The 13,451-nt window shown below is 59.2% G+C and overlaps 1 protein-coding gene across 1 annotated transcript in view; it reads right to left on the reverse strand.

The window, feature by feature from the left end:
• The window catches only part of LOC113407803 (transcription factor COE1-like), a 67,481-nt gene that overhangs the window by 50,329 nt on the left and 3,701 nt on the right, over nucleotides 1-13,451 (reverse strand). The window lies entirely within an intron of this gene.

The following is a 13,451-nucleotide window of genomic DNA, read 5'->3' on the forward strand; positions in this document are numbered from 1 at the left end:
CAGGGGCCCTGGCACCCGAGGGCCGTACACCAGACGGGGCCGGGAGCGTGACATTCTGATCTTCCAGCCTGGGAAAGGCCATAGGAGCAGCTGTTCTAGGAACCGAGGACACCACTCCGGAGTGTCTGACGCTTCGCCCCTACCCACAGCACCAGCACCGCGTCCTGTGCCCGGACCCTGGGGATACGAGGGACAGAGAGACTCCGTCTTTACCCTCCACCTTGGCCAACACTGGAACTAAGCGACTTGTTCTCTGGGACGGGTCCTGGCCAGGCCGGTGAAAGCTGGAAAGGAGCCTGGGGGTGAGAGAAACCGTTGTGGACAAAGACTGGATCTGCTAGGTTACGTTTTCAATGCGTGTAACCGCCACTGCCTTTCTCCTCGTCACCTGGGATCGCTTCACCCCACTGCCACGCCGGAGTGTTTTCCTGTCTGTGCGGGCAGCTCTGGGAGGGCCCAGAGAGGGACCTGTCTCTACAGAACATGTAGGGATAAAGTGAGAAAGGCCAAAAGCCATGTAGAGTTGGACCTTGCAAAGGGAATTAAAACCAATCGTAAAAGGTTCTATAGCCATATAAATAAGAAGAAAACAAAGAAGGAAGAAGTGAGACCACTAAACACTGAGGATGGAGTAGAGTTAAGGATAATCTAGGCATGGCCCAATATCTAAACAAATACTTTGCCTCAGTCTTTAATGAGGCTAATGAGGAGCTTAGGGATAATGGTAGGATGACAAATGGGAATGAGGATATGGAGGTAGATATTACCACATCCGAGGTAGAGGCGAAACTCGAACAGCTTAATGGGACTAAATCGGGGGGCCCAGATAATCTTCATCCAAGAATATTAAAGGAACTGGCACTTGAAATTGCTGCAAGCCCATTAGCAAGAATTTTTAATGAATCAGTAAACTCAGGGGTTGTACCGTACACGACTGGAGAATTGCTAACATAGTTCCTATTTTTAAGAAAGGGAAAAAAAGTGATCCGGGTAACTACAGGCCTGTTAGTTTGACATCTGTAGTATGCAAGATCTTGGAAAAAATTTTGAAGGAGAAAGTAGTTAAGGACATTGAGATTAATGGTAATTGGGACAAAATACAACATGGTTTTTACAAAAGGTGTAGATCGTGCCAAACCAACCCGATCTCCTTCTTTGAGAAGGTAACAGATTTTTTAGACAAAGGAAACGCAGTGCATCTATTTACCTCGATTTCAGTGAGGGATTTGATAGGGTTCCACATGGGGAATTATTAGCTAAATTGGAAAAGATGGGGATCAATATGAAAATTGAAAGGTGGATAAGGAACTGGTTAAAGGGGAGACTACAATGGGGCATGCTGAAAGGTGAACTGTCAGGCTGGAAGAAGGTTACTAGTGGAGTTCCTCAGGGATCGGTTTTGGGACCAATCTTATTTAATCTTTTTATTACTGACCTTGGCACAAAAAGTGGGAATGTGCTAATAAAGTTTGCAGATCACACAAAGCTGGGAGGTATTGCCAATACAGAGATGGACCGGGATATCATACAGGAAGATCTGAATGACCTTGTAAACTGGAGTAATAGTAATAGGATGAAATTTAATAGTGAAAAGGGCAAGGTCATGCATTTAGGGATTAATAACAAGAAGGACCTTGGAGTATTGGTTGATCACAGGATGACTATGAGCCACCAATGTGATATGGCCATGAAAAAAGCTAATGCGGTCTTGGGATGCATCAGGTGAGGTATTTCCAGTAGAGATAAGGAGGTGTTAGTACCGTTATACAAGCCACTGGTGAGACCTCATCTGGAATACTGTGTGCAGTTCTGGTCTCCCATGTTTAAGAAGGATGAATTCAAACTGGAACAGGTTCAGAGAAGGGCTACGAGGATGATCCGAGGAATGGAAAACCTGTCTTATGAAAGGAGACTCAAAGAGCTTGGCTTGTTTAGCCTAACCAAAAGAAGGCTGAGGGGGGATATGATTGCTCTCTACAAATATATCAGAGGGATAAATACCAGGGAGGGAGAGGAATTATTTAAGCTCAGTACCAATGTGGACACAAGAACAAATGGATATAAACTGGCCATCAGGAAGTTTAGACTTGAAATTAGACGAAGGTTTCTAACCCTCAGAGGAGTGAAGTTCTGGAACAGTCTGCCAAGGGGAGTAGTGGAGGCAAAAGACATATCGGCCTTGACTGTGGAACTCCCTGCCACTAGAGAGAAGAGGCCACAGCCTGTGAAGACCCAAATGGCTCATTCATTTCTTCAATAAATTCTTCACACCCAGACACACCCCCACACCCATCCCCCCAGACACTCGCCCACAGCCACACCCCCAGCCCCCCTTCCCACACCCCCACCCAAATGAACCAGAGATGCCCCCTGAACTAAGCAAGTTGTTTCACTTGCACACACGGGAGGGAGAGAGAGGTGGTTATTTCGAAGGCTAGGGGGGTTCAGACTCTGCAGTGACGGGGCCAGGGAGCTGGGCAGCTCTGTAGAGGGTTATCTGTGGCACGAATGGAGGAAGTCACAAGCTACTGCTTATTGGCGTTACTCAAATGGCAGTAACCCGTACAATGCATGGGGTGATTTCCCAGCCCAGCGGACGACGCAGGCTCTGCCCCAGCGGGTGCCCAATACAAAGTACCCCTAGGACAACGCCGTCCATGACCAGCCGCTCGGAGACGGCTTTTCAGCTCCCATAGCGAGTCACAGCGAGCGTCCCACGTGGAGACGGCAGGGCCTCTCGCCCCACTCCGGCCCCTGCAGCGTTACTCAGCTTGGCTCGGCTCACGGGACTCTCACCCGCACCCTCGGGTTCCTGGCCTCGCTCTGAGCCGGGCCCCACTTCATCATGCCCAGCGCCCTCCCTGGGCCGGTGCCCACGCGAGTCACCAGCTGAGCCCTCTGCCACGTGGGCTGGAGCCGCCAGGAGAGGACAGGGGAGGCAGCTCTCTTGTCCCTGGCTAAGGCTCTGTCTGCACCATCGCTACCGGCCCCAGCACCGTGCCCCTGGGGCAGCAGCGATGGAGCAGCGACCGGGCCATAGGCCGGCCTTGCTCTCCTCTGCCGTACCGCCTGCCGGACAGCCCCGGAATGGACACAGTGTCCCGGGTGCGGGCACCGCCCGTCGCACACCCAGGGTCTATCACCTGCCAGCTCCGTGGGGTGAGACCCCTCCACAAGCCGCCGCTGCAGCTGCCATATCCCGCCGCAGCCTCAGACCTAACCGCTTGTCTCCCGCCGCCTCCCCGGAGCACGCTCCCCGTCCACTCCATCTAATGGGCCCGTCCGTCAATGTCACTGCAGCCTCCTATTTCCCCAGACAGCCCGGCCCGGCCCTCCTCCATTCGAGGACCCTGAGCCGCTGGGCTCCTTTGTGCAGGGATGAAATGCCTGGCCAGGGAAGGCGGGTGATGTTTGCACAGGCTGGGAAAAGCCAATTTGACTCCTGGCACTCTCAGCACAATGCTCCCTGCAGGAACAATAGCTCCCAGCCGGCCCCTCGCTGGCGCCTTCGGCTTAAAGGTGCCCGGCACCTCGCTCGCCGTTAAAGGGACGGGCGGACACTACCCAGAGGGGCCGGATCTGCTCCTGCAGGCTGGTCGGCTGCCCTTGCCCTGGTGAAGTGCTCTGAATGCACAGGGCCCTGTCTGCCACTGCCCGTTCCCTCCCCTCTCCAGGAGCCCCGCCCCGGCACTGACCCCTCCGGCCACGCCGGCCCGAAGAGGCAGCCTGGACAGGCTCCGTGGCCAGCGCAGGGGAGGCCTCTGCTGCCTCGGGCAGCTCTTCTGGCTTTAGCTACGTGCTACAAACCTGCGCTGACGGGGGCAATGCAAACCTGGGGCTCAGACCCAATCCCTGTTACCCCCGGTGCTTCCACCGAGCTCCCCTGGATTCACACCAGGGCAACAGAGAGCGGATGGAAGGAGAGGATCAGGTAGATGGACAGACGTGTATAGGGACAGCCAGCCAGCCAGAGTGCCCTCCCCAGGAGGGCCCACAACCTCCCTGTCCAAACCACCCTCCCTAGCCCTCCGAGGCCCCGCACTGGGGCTCCAGGGGTGAAGGCGGGCAGGGGAGGGGGGGATGAAAGGCCGTGCACACAATGGGTGTGCGGACTGGCTGTAATGGGTTTGATTCTTCTCCTTCTAATCTCGTCTGCTGCCCTGGGAGCCCCTTTTCTCTCCTCCCAGCTGCCGGCTCCCTGGCTGCCGGCTGAGTGACAGGCTGTGTCCCTGCTGCTCCAGCCTCAACAGGACACATCAGATGCTATCGAGGCAGACAAAACCCGGAGAAATGTCACCGCACTATCAGCGCTCCCCCATCGCCGCCGGGAAGGGCCTTTCTTCCCAGCCCATTCTCCAGCCCTCGGAGGGAGAAAGGGGGGAAGGAGACAGACAGGTGATCGTTATTGCACACAGACACACACACACACACGCTAGCACACACGCACTAACACGGATGCACACAATGACCCAGCCACACAACACACTCACACCCCATGGGAATTGGTCTGAAATCAACAGGATGAAAATCAAAGAAAGACAAGTGCGAAGTACTTCACGGGGGGAGGGAAAACCAAGCGCCCAGGCGGCCGTATCGCTGGAGAGAGGCAGGGGGCTCTAGTGGATCACACACGGAGCACGAGGCAGTTCCAAAGGCGGCGACTATATTCTGGGGGGCATTACCAGGAGTGCCGTACGGCAGCCCCAGGGGGTCAGTGTCCCCCTCTGCTCGGCACTGGGGAGGCCTCAGCTGGAGTCCAGTGGCAGGTCTGAGTGCCACGCTTTAGGAAAGATGTGGATAAAGTGGAGAGAGTCCAGAGGAGAGCAACGAAACGGCGAAGGGTTTCAAAAAGCCGCCCTCTGACTGCCCGAGCTGGGACTGGGCGACGGGACGGATCACTGGCTAATTGCCCTGTTCTGTCCATTCCCTCTGGGGCACCTGGCATCAGCCGGGGTCAGAGGACAGGATACGGGGCTAGATGGACCTTTGGTCTGACCCAGTCTGGCCGTTCTGAGGTTAAAAAACCTAGACGTTTAGTCTTGAGCAAAGACAGCAGGGCCTGCTCCCAGTCTCGGGTATATTAAGGGCTGTTCTAAAGGGGACAGGGATCATTTGTTCTCTATGTCCACTGCAGGCAGGACAGGAAGCAATGGGCTTAATCTGCAGCCAGGGAGTTTTAGGTCAGATACTGGGAAAAATTCGTTAAGCTCTGGCCCAGGCATGTGTCTAAAGGCGGCTGAGGAATCCCGGCATGGGTGGTTTGTAAGAACAGCTGGACAGACACCTGCCGGGGCTGGGCTGGGCGCACGCGGTCCTGCCCCAGGACCTGAGCATCTCTCAGGGTCCCACATGTCGAGGATTCCAGGTGCGCTCGCACACACCCGCTAACATCACACACCCGGACACACCCGTATACACCGACTCCTACAGCCACACCGAGACACCCCGCCCCGACAACGCCCCCCCGCTGACAGTCCAAACCCCTCACCAAGGCGCTCCGGCACCGTCCCTGGCTGCAGCCCCCACAGCGCAGTGAGCCCAGCGGGTGCTGGACCAGCGTGGGGAAAGCTACTGGGAACAGTGCCGGGGGGAGGGGGTGTGTGCGCAGGCCCAGACATGGGGTCACCTCTCACCCCGTGCCCGCCCCTTAGCCCTTCCGTTTCCTGCCGCGGGGGGACGCAGCGCATGCAGGGCTGGGGGGCCTACTGCACTCGAGCCGACTCCGTCCCTGGCCCGCCAAGGTGACCAGGAAGTGACCCACCAGGGTGCCCACCGAGCGCCTGTACCAGAGTGGGCAGCCGGGGATTTCTGCACCCACTGGCCACGGCGCACCATCCCCGGCACACGGGGGGAGGGGTCCACCTCCCCTGAAGTATCCACTGCTGGCCGGGTCGGGGAGGGGGTTACCAGACTACATGGGCACCACTCTGTCCTGATTGGCCAGGAAGGGGGAATCCCGCTGTAGATGGGCCAATGGTTTGTCCTGATTGGCCAGGAAGGGGGGGATCCCACAGGAGATGGGCCAATGGTCCATCCTGATTGGCCAGGGCAGGGGGATCCCGCCGGAGCTGGGCTGATGTCTGGCCCAGCCTGGCACTGCCGTGTTCCTGAAGTGCTGGGGACGGGAAGCGAAGGAGGGTTCTCCCGGGATTCCCCTGTTCTGACTTAAAGGGCAGAAAAGACCCCGGCGCCCCCACTGGCGGGGGCTGGGGCTCCCCAGAGACGGAGCTCAGTGTCTGACCCAGCGACCGGCCAGAATGGCTCAGAGCCAGCATCCCCTGCCCTCAGCTGGCCGTTCCGGCTCCCTACATCCCACCCGTCCCCCCAGAGGAAGGCTCCCCCCGCTGCCCCCCAGGAGGGGTACGGTCTCTCCCGGGAGCAGGACGCTCACAGCCCAGCCCACGCAGCGTTTGGGGTGCAAAGGCGTCATGGGGGGTGCACCCTCCCCTTCACCTGGCCGCCACGGTCCCAGCTGCGCGGATCGGTCCTGGTGCCAAGGGACAGGGAGCGGTGATTTGCATGTGCAATTAGCTAACGAGCTCCCTTCCCTTCGTCGGCACATCTGGCTCCCCACATCACACCTCATTTCTCAAACTGACAGCTGGGCTCCTATCGCTCTCCCACAATGCACCCTGGCGCCCACAAAATTAATTGTCAGCCTTCCCTTTTCTGCTCGGCGCGTCCTCCCCCCCCCCGGCTCCCCCCTCACCTTGAGCTCTTCCCGGCGGGGAGCCAGAGGTAATGTGGCCCTGGCCACTGGGGGGCCATCGGGGGTCCCCTGGCACGTTCCTTCCAGAGCTGGAGTGTTAACCCTGGTGTCCAGCCCATCGCAGCCTGCTGCCCGCAGACATCCCGACTGTCTGCGCTGGACTCACGATTCCTCCCCGCTGCCTCTCCGACACTGCTGAGTGGCACTGCCGGGCGGCAGCTGCCACCACCCCAGAGGTGGCCGCATTGCGGAGGCCAGTGACGGTGCCTGTGTATAACTCCTGCTCAGGTCAGTTCACTGGGTCCTGCAGGGTGACAGGTGCGGTGCTCATAGAACGGGATTGTTTTAGGGAACTATGGGCCAGCAGGACCAGCTCTCCCCCACCTGGCCCAGGAGCGTCCCTGGTCACGGACACTGGAAAACTTTTTATAGTGGGGCTGCTGAAAGCCAGTGAAACTGGCCCCAAACTTTTTACTTTGTGCCCCTCTTACCCCTGTCTGCATCCCTGCCCCCCAGACGGGGGTAAGGGGGCCGGGGTTGGGGCCACGGCTGGGACCCCAGACGCGGGGCCAGGAGCAGAGCCCCCCGCACCCCTAGTTCCCGTGCCCATGTCCCGGGTCCCAGCACACATTCCCTGGCTACCGCAGAGCTGCGGAACCAGAGAGTCAGGGTGCTGCGAAGACACCCCGGACTCTGGTGGGGGGTGGGCCCCTCTACCCTTCCCAAAGCGCGTCCCTAGCTTGCAGGGATGGAACTGTCCCCCCTCCTCAGCGGGAGCCAAAGCACACGGCTGTTACCTGCAGGGATCTCCGCCTCCTCGCCCCCTGCGCGGCACCTGGGGAAGCGGGGATGCAATGGTGACCCCGTCTGGGGCAGCTGTGGGGATCGAAACCAGGAGCTCCGGGAGCAAATGCACAAGGGACCGGGTGTGTTAGCCAGCAGGAGGGTCAGAGACCTCTTATAGAGTGGGAACGGTCCCTCAGAGGTCAGTTCCCCATATGGACCATCACCTGTAACGACTGGGTGAGCGGCTTGCGGGGATCTACAAGTCCACCTGAGCGCCAGGCCAGCCCTGCTGGGCAAACCTCTCTGCACGCTCTATCACTAGAGGGGGCAGAGAGCCCCACCCTGCTAGCCTGGGCCGGCTGGGGGCAGAGCAGTGGCCCATCTAGTCTCCTGCCTCCACCAGAGGCCAGTGACCAACGAGTCACCGGAAGAAACGCTACTGGTGACAATTACAGAACCACCTGCTTACAGAACATAAGAACGGCCGTACTGGGTCAGACCAATGGCCCATCTAGCCCAGTGTCCTGTCTGCCGACAGTGGCCAATGCCAGGTGCCCCAGAGGGAATGACCAGAACAGGGAATCATCAAGTGATCCAGCCCCTGTCGCCCATTCCCAGCTTCTGGCAAACAGGCTCGGGACACGCAGAACCCGGGGCTGCTGACGGAGCTCTTGGCCTCAGCGCTCTCTCCTGGCAGAGCCGTGCCAGCTCAGGCTCACCGGGGAGACGAGCACTTCCCTGCGGCTAGTCTAGAGTTACGGATTTCCGGCTCCATTGACGGCGATCGTATTCAGAGCGCTCCCGGCTCACCCCTCGTTCTGCGCGCCAGGATCGTGTCAGTGTCTTTACAGAACACACACGCAGGGAGACCGTCCCTGCCCCGAGCAGTGCCCCATCAGCATCGACAGGACACAGAAACAATGGGAGGGGCGTCAGCCGGCAGAGTCAGGAACCGAGCCCAGCTCTTCCAGGCACCAGCCTGCGGCCCTGCCCACTGGGCCGTGCTGCCTACCACGTCCCCTCCAAGTCTTCTCCTCCCTGAACCGCACAGGAAAACCTGCTACTGCCTGAAAAGAAACCGCGTCACGCCAGGCTCTGGGAGAACGCTGCAGATACAGGCTCGGAGAACCCGCCGCACGGGAAAAACGCAAAGCAAAAGCCAGGTCAGACCACGGCGAAAAGGGAAATCGAGGATGGGGGAAACGCTGCACGTGATTATCAGCGGCTCCCTCAGCAGGCGGTTATATTGTACTGTCTGCCAGCCAGCAAGCGAGCGTGTGCTTACCGACTGCTCTGTAACGCATACACCTAAGGGCGCAGAGGGAGGGGTAAGGAAACACGGGTAACTTTCTAGCACCTTTCTCCATGCTCAGTAGCAACGTACTCCACAAGCAGGCGAACGGAGGTACTCAGAGTAAGGTGTTCTTTTAGTCCAAGAAGAACCCAGCCCATCGCTTTGGCTTGTTTATCCTTAAAATTCCCTTCACAAAGTTTTTGTCTGGGTGGAATTGCCTAGGTTGTTTAAAAGGAACACTCCAGACCACGTCACTACTGGCTAGACACTCTCGGAACAGCGACGCAGCTTAGGACGTCAGCAGGAACAATCGCTTTCCCACGGCTCGCTTCGGAGCCAGGCAGATTTTGTCTTCCAGGATACACAGTCACTGACCCAGGGTTCCTGTCCCAGTCACTACACACCCACACCACAGCAGCTGAACTAGCCAGGCATGTATGCACAACACAATCTCCTTTAGCACAACGCAACGTCACCAGCTGTGCAACAGATCACTGCATGGATCCTAATTCCGTAAATCCAAACCTGTTTTCACGCAGACATTCACGGACGCTCCTCCCCAGGGAGCCAATTTTTACCCTTTGGCTTTAAAGGCGGGGGGGGGGGGGGGGTGGCAGGAGTTTTCTGACAAGGGGGAAAGTGTGCGTGTGTTTTGGGTTTGTTTGCTGTGGTTTTTTTTTGTCATTTTATTCTTACTCAAAAACAGCTAAACTGTTTGTACCCAAATTTTCCAGAAATATTCACCCCTGGGCAGAATCCAAACATGGGAAATTTCAGCCTGGAAGTTCAACTCTTCAGAAAGTTACGTGGGACTGAAACCAGGCGAGTCTGAGGGACCCTCAGTAATTCCCAGGGCGGTCGGGCCAGGGCTGCCCAGGCACTGTTGTCTCCTCCGGGGGTTCCGTATTTGAGTCTCTTTGATCACATTCAGTCATTTGACAGGGGTCAGCTGGGGTTATACAAAAGAAACTAAATATTCCAAGGACCCCCCTTCAGTGCAGCTGGAGGGTTCAGGCCCAGAGACCATCTAGGTCTCAGAAGTCGGAGTCAGAGTGGTGGGTGTCTCAGGGAATCGGAGCCGGCTACAAACCCTTCCCGCGGCGGGGGCTGATTCATTGCCTGCTCACAGGTGGGGAGGCAGCTCACGCACAAGGAGTCCGGGGGCCTCAGCCACGTTCCTAGTGGTCAAATCTCTGCTTTGCAAAACCTGCCACTACGACTGGCCCCTTGGCAGAAAGCCACGGCCTGGCCTGTGCATCTCAGCACGCCTGTGTGTTCATAGCGTGTTCCATGAGTGCGTCCTGGTGCATGGCGCGTCTGCACCTCCGTGGGGGTGCTTTTGGCACATTGCATGGGCATGGCATGGCTGTGTGTGGGCACGTCGTCTTCATGGCATGGACACACGTGTGTCTGCGCAGCTGAGTGGTGAGCATGCATGTGCATGGCTGAGCTGCACAGGGACAGCTTGTGCGCATGGTATGTTCACATGTTCACGTGTGCATGTATGATCTGCACAGGCTGTGTGTGCAAATGGCCTGTGCCAGGCATGTCTGCATCTGTGTGGGCCTGGTGTGTTTGTGTGCCAGCTGTATCTGTGTCCATACGGGTCGTGTGCATGGCGTGTTTGTGTGACGTTTGTATGGGCAGGGCCTGGCTATGTCTGGATGGGGTAGGGACACAGGGGTGTCTGGATTGGTGTGTCTGTGTGTGTCGCATGGGTGCCGTGTCTGTGTCCACGCGTGTCTTAGCCCCGCACGGCGTGTGCCCGGCGCGTGTCGCACGTTCGGTGCGGCTGTCGCGTCCCGGGGCAGCGGGAGCGGCGCTGACACACATTCCCCGTTTGGCAAAGGGAAGCAGCTCCATGTTGTTTGTATTATTTATTTGTTTTATTTGCAGTGAAAGTGCTGCGCTGACGGCAAATGTCACTTCCACCATCTGCCGCGTCTGGCTGCCTGGCTGCCGCGCAGCAGCGAGCAGGAGGGAGCGAGTACGCAGCTTGTGTCCCTGCGGAAGGGGCTCCAAGCAGGCGCCGAGACTGAGGCCTCATCAGCCAAACCTCCCCGGGGAAACCCCCCTTGGGAGAGAGACACAACACAGGCAGGGAACTGAGTCAGCGCAGGGTCGGAGGGACCTCGCTGTACCCCGGCATCTCGTCCAATGCAGGGTCCGAGGGACCTCCCCGACCAGGAGCCGATCTAGTGCATGAACTGAGCAAACTCACCTGGCCCAAACACCCTCGGCCACCTCTGATTCCTGGGGTCCCCAGCACAATCCCTAGCCCACGGGCCCCTCGACCAGCCAGCCAGCCCCCCGCGGGCGCTGACGCGGGCAGGAGCCATCGCCTTGTGTGGGGGCAGCGAGAGGCCAGGGCGATTTACAAAGCACGGCCTAATTTGCTACCAGCAGCGGCTGGGATGAGACCGTGAATTCGGCCCATTAGCCACCATGGAGGCAGCTGATGCTAGTAGTTTGTGGCGGGGACAGAGGCTCCCTTGTTTGCCTGATTTACGGACCAGCTTCGGGCCCCGAGCCGGGGCGTGCGCAGACCCAGCCCCGCTGGGACCCATACAAAGAACCCGGGCCGGAGCCTCCAAACCGGGGCTGGCGCCGCAGAGCTCGGCCCACCAACAAAAGAGGTGTTCGCTCCCCAGATCCCCGAGGTTCCCCGACCCGCTTCCAGGATCCCCAGGAGAGCCTGAGGCTTGGGAGGGCTTTGCGGTGAGACGGTTTTAATGGGGGAATTTACAGCCCTGCTTATTCCGGGGAGTCAGGGAGCAGAGGGGGACAGATGGCAAGTGCTCCCCCACTGCCCCTCAATCCCTCCTGCTGACCCAGCTCTGCCCTGCACCCCCCAGCTCTGCCAGTGCCCCTCAGTCCCAATCCACCGTCCCAACAAGCGGGAGTGGAGGGATTTTCTGGGACATGCCATCAGAGAGGGCCGAGCGAGACCTTGGATTCTGCTGAAAGCACCAACCCCCAGGGCAGAGGCCCACCAAACTCGTCTTGCACTGGGGCCAAACACAGCCACCGGCTGAGAACAGCTTCTGGTCACTGGCGCCCTGGTCAATTTTCAAACCTAGCGTAAGGTTCCCCAGGTCCGGTTTGTGTGCCCCGAGCCATTGGGGGTCTGAATGCAGGAAGGGGCTCTGTGACCCAGGCCTCTTCCCCCGTGTCCCCACCTCTCCCCGCCCCCGCCCCACTCCCAGTCGGGGCGCGCAGGTATCTGGGTGCTGCCGGGAGGCACCAGCCCCATGACTCGTCGCCTGGACGGGGGAAATGGCCGTTATGCAGCATCACTGCCGCGTGGCTCTGTGTTCTGCGGCCGCCCACGCAGGAAACCGGAGCTGGCTGGGGACGGCTCTTCTCCAGGGCACGAGACGCGGTGCACGGGGGAGTGGGGATACCGTGCTCCCAGGCCAGCTCTCCCCTGCTCTCTGCACTGGCTGTCAGGGAATGTCCTCCCCACGTCACACACGCTGGAGCCCCGTCCCCAGCACACAGCATTAACAGAGACACAAAGCCAGGCCCCTAGGACTCAGCCCCAGAGCTGGCACGATGCCCATGCTGGAGGCACTGAACAGCAACAGCATGGACAGAACTCAGCTTCTCCTGCCACTGCAGCTAATGGAGAATCGCTGCTATTGGCAGTATAGGGCCTATGACACAGATTCCATCCAACAGAGCGCAGTCACACACAGAGTCTGGCTAGTCCAGTATGGTGTCCTGTCTGATAGCACCAGCATCGGACGCCCCAAGAAATCCCACAATGGCCAATTACGGAATAACCTGCCCCAGGGGGGTTTCATCCCAGGCCCGGCGGTGGGAGGGTGGCTCATGCCCAGCAGTGGGAGTTACATCCCCTTCCCTTGCCCCACCCCCACAATGTAACTGGTGTTCTCCTTATCGATGCCAATGCCCGATCCACTGGAACCCTGCAGAGCTCTCCTGTGGCAGTGAGTTCCACAGGCCAGCCGTGTGCTGGGTGAGAACGGACACGCTGTCTGTCCAGCCTGTCCTGCCCAAGGGCCACTCGCCAGCTTTCACGCCTTTCACTGCACAGCCCCAGGCGTGTAGGACTGCATCAGCACCCCCAGTGTACAGCTGGGGGGACCGCGGCATGGAGCAGGGCGCTAGCCAGGCTGGAACCCCGATTTCCCCATCCTGCGGTCACGCTTTCTGCACCCGGCCAGCCACGATGCCAGCGGGCAGGAGCAGACGAGGGGCTGAACGGAGCCAGGCAGCGCGGTGCCCAGCCCAGGGAGGAGACAGCCACACAGCCCGGGGAGCAGGGAGATGCAGCCGAGGGCACCCCAGGGCAGCGGGGGAGGGAGAGGATGGGGCTCTGAGCACCACCCCCACCTCAGCCAAGCCAAGTGCCCGTCTGGGGGTGCTCAGCTGGTGAGGTCGGGCGCGGGCACTGAGCCCCATCTGATGAGGATCCAGCCCACAGGGCCAGGACAGTCTAGGGGGGTCCCACGGCCTGGCGCAGAGGACGGGGCATGGGGACAGGACCTCAGGACAGGCGGGGGGGGGAGGTCCCACGGCCTGGCGCAGGAGACGGGGCGCGGGGACAGGACCCCAGGACGGTCTGGGGGGGTCCCACAGCCTGGCGCATGGGACGGGGAGCGGGACAGGACCTCAGGACAGTCTGGGGGGGTCCCA

Source organism: Terrapene carolina, unplaced genomic scaffold (genome assembly GCF_002925995.2).
Source record: "Terrapene carolina triunguis isolate 2854851 unplaced genomic scaffold, T_m_triunguis-2.0 Scaffold405, whole genome shotgun sequence".
Lineage (NCBI taxonomy): Eukaryota > Metazoa > Chordata > Testudines > Emydidae > Terrapene > Terrapene triunguis.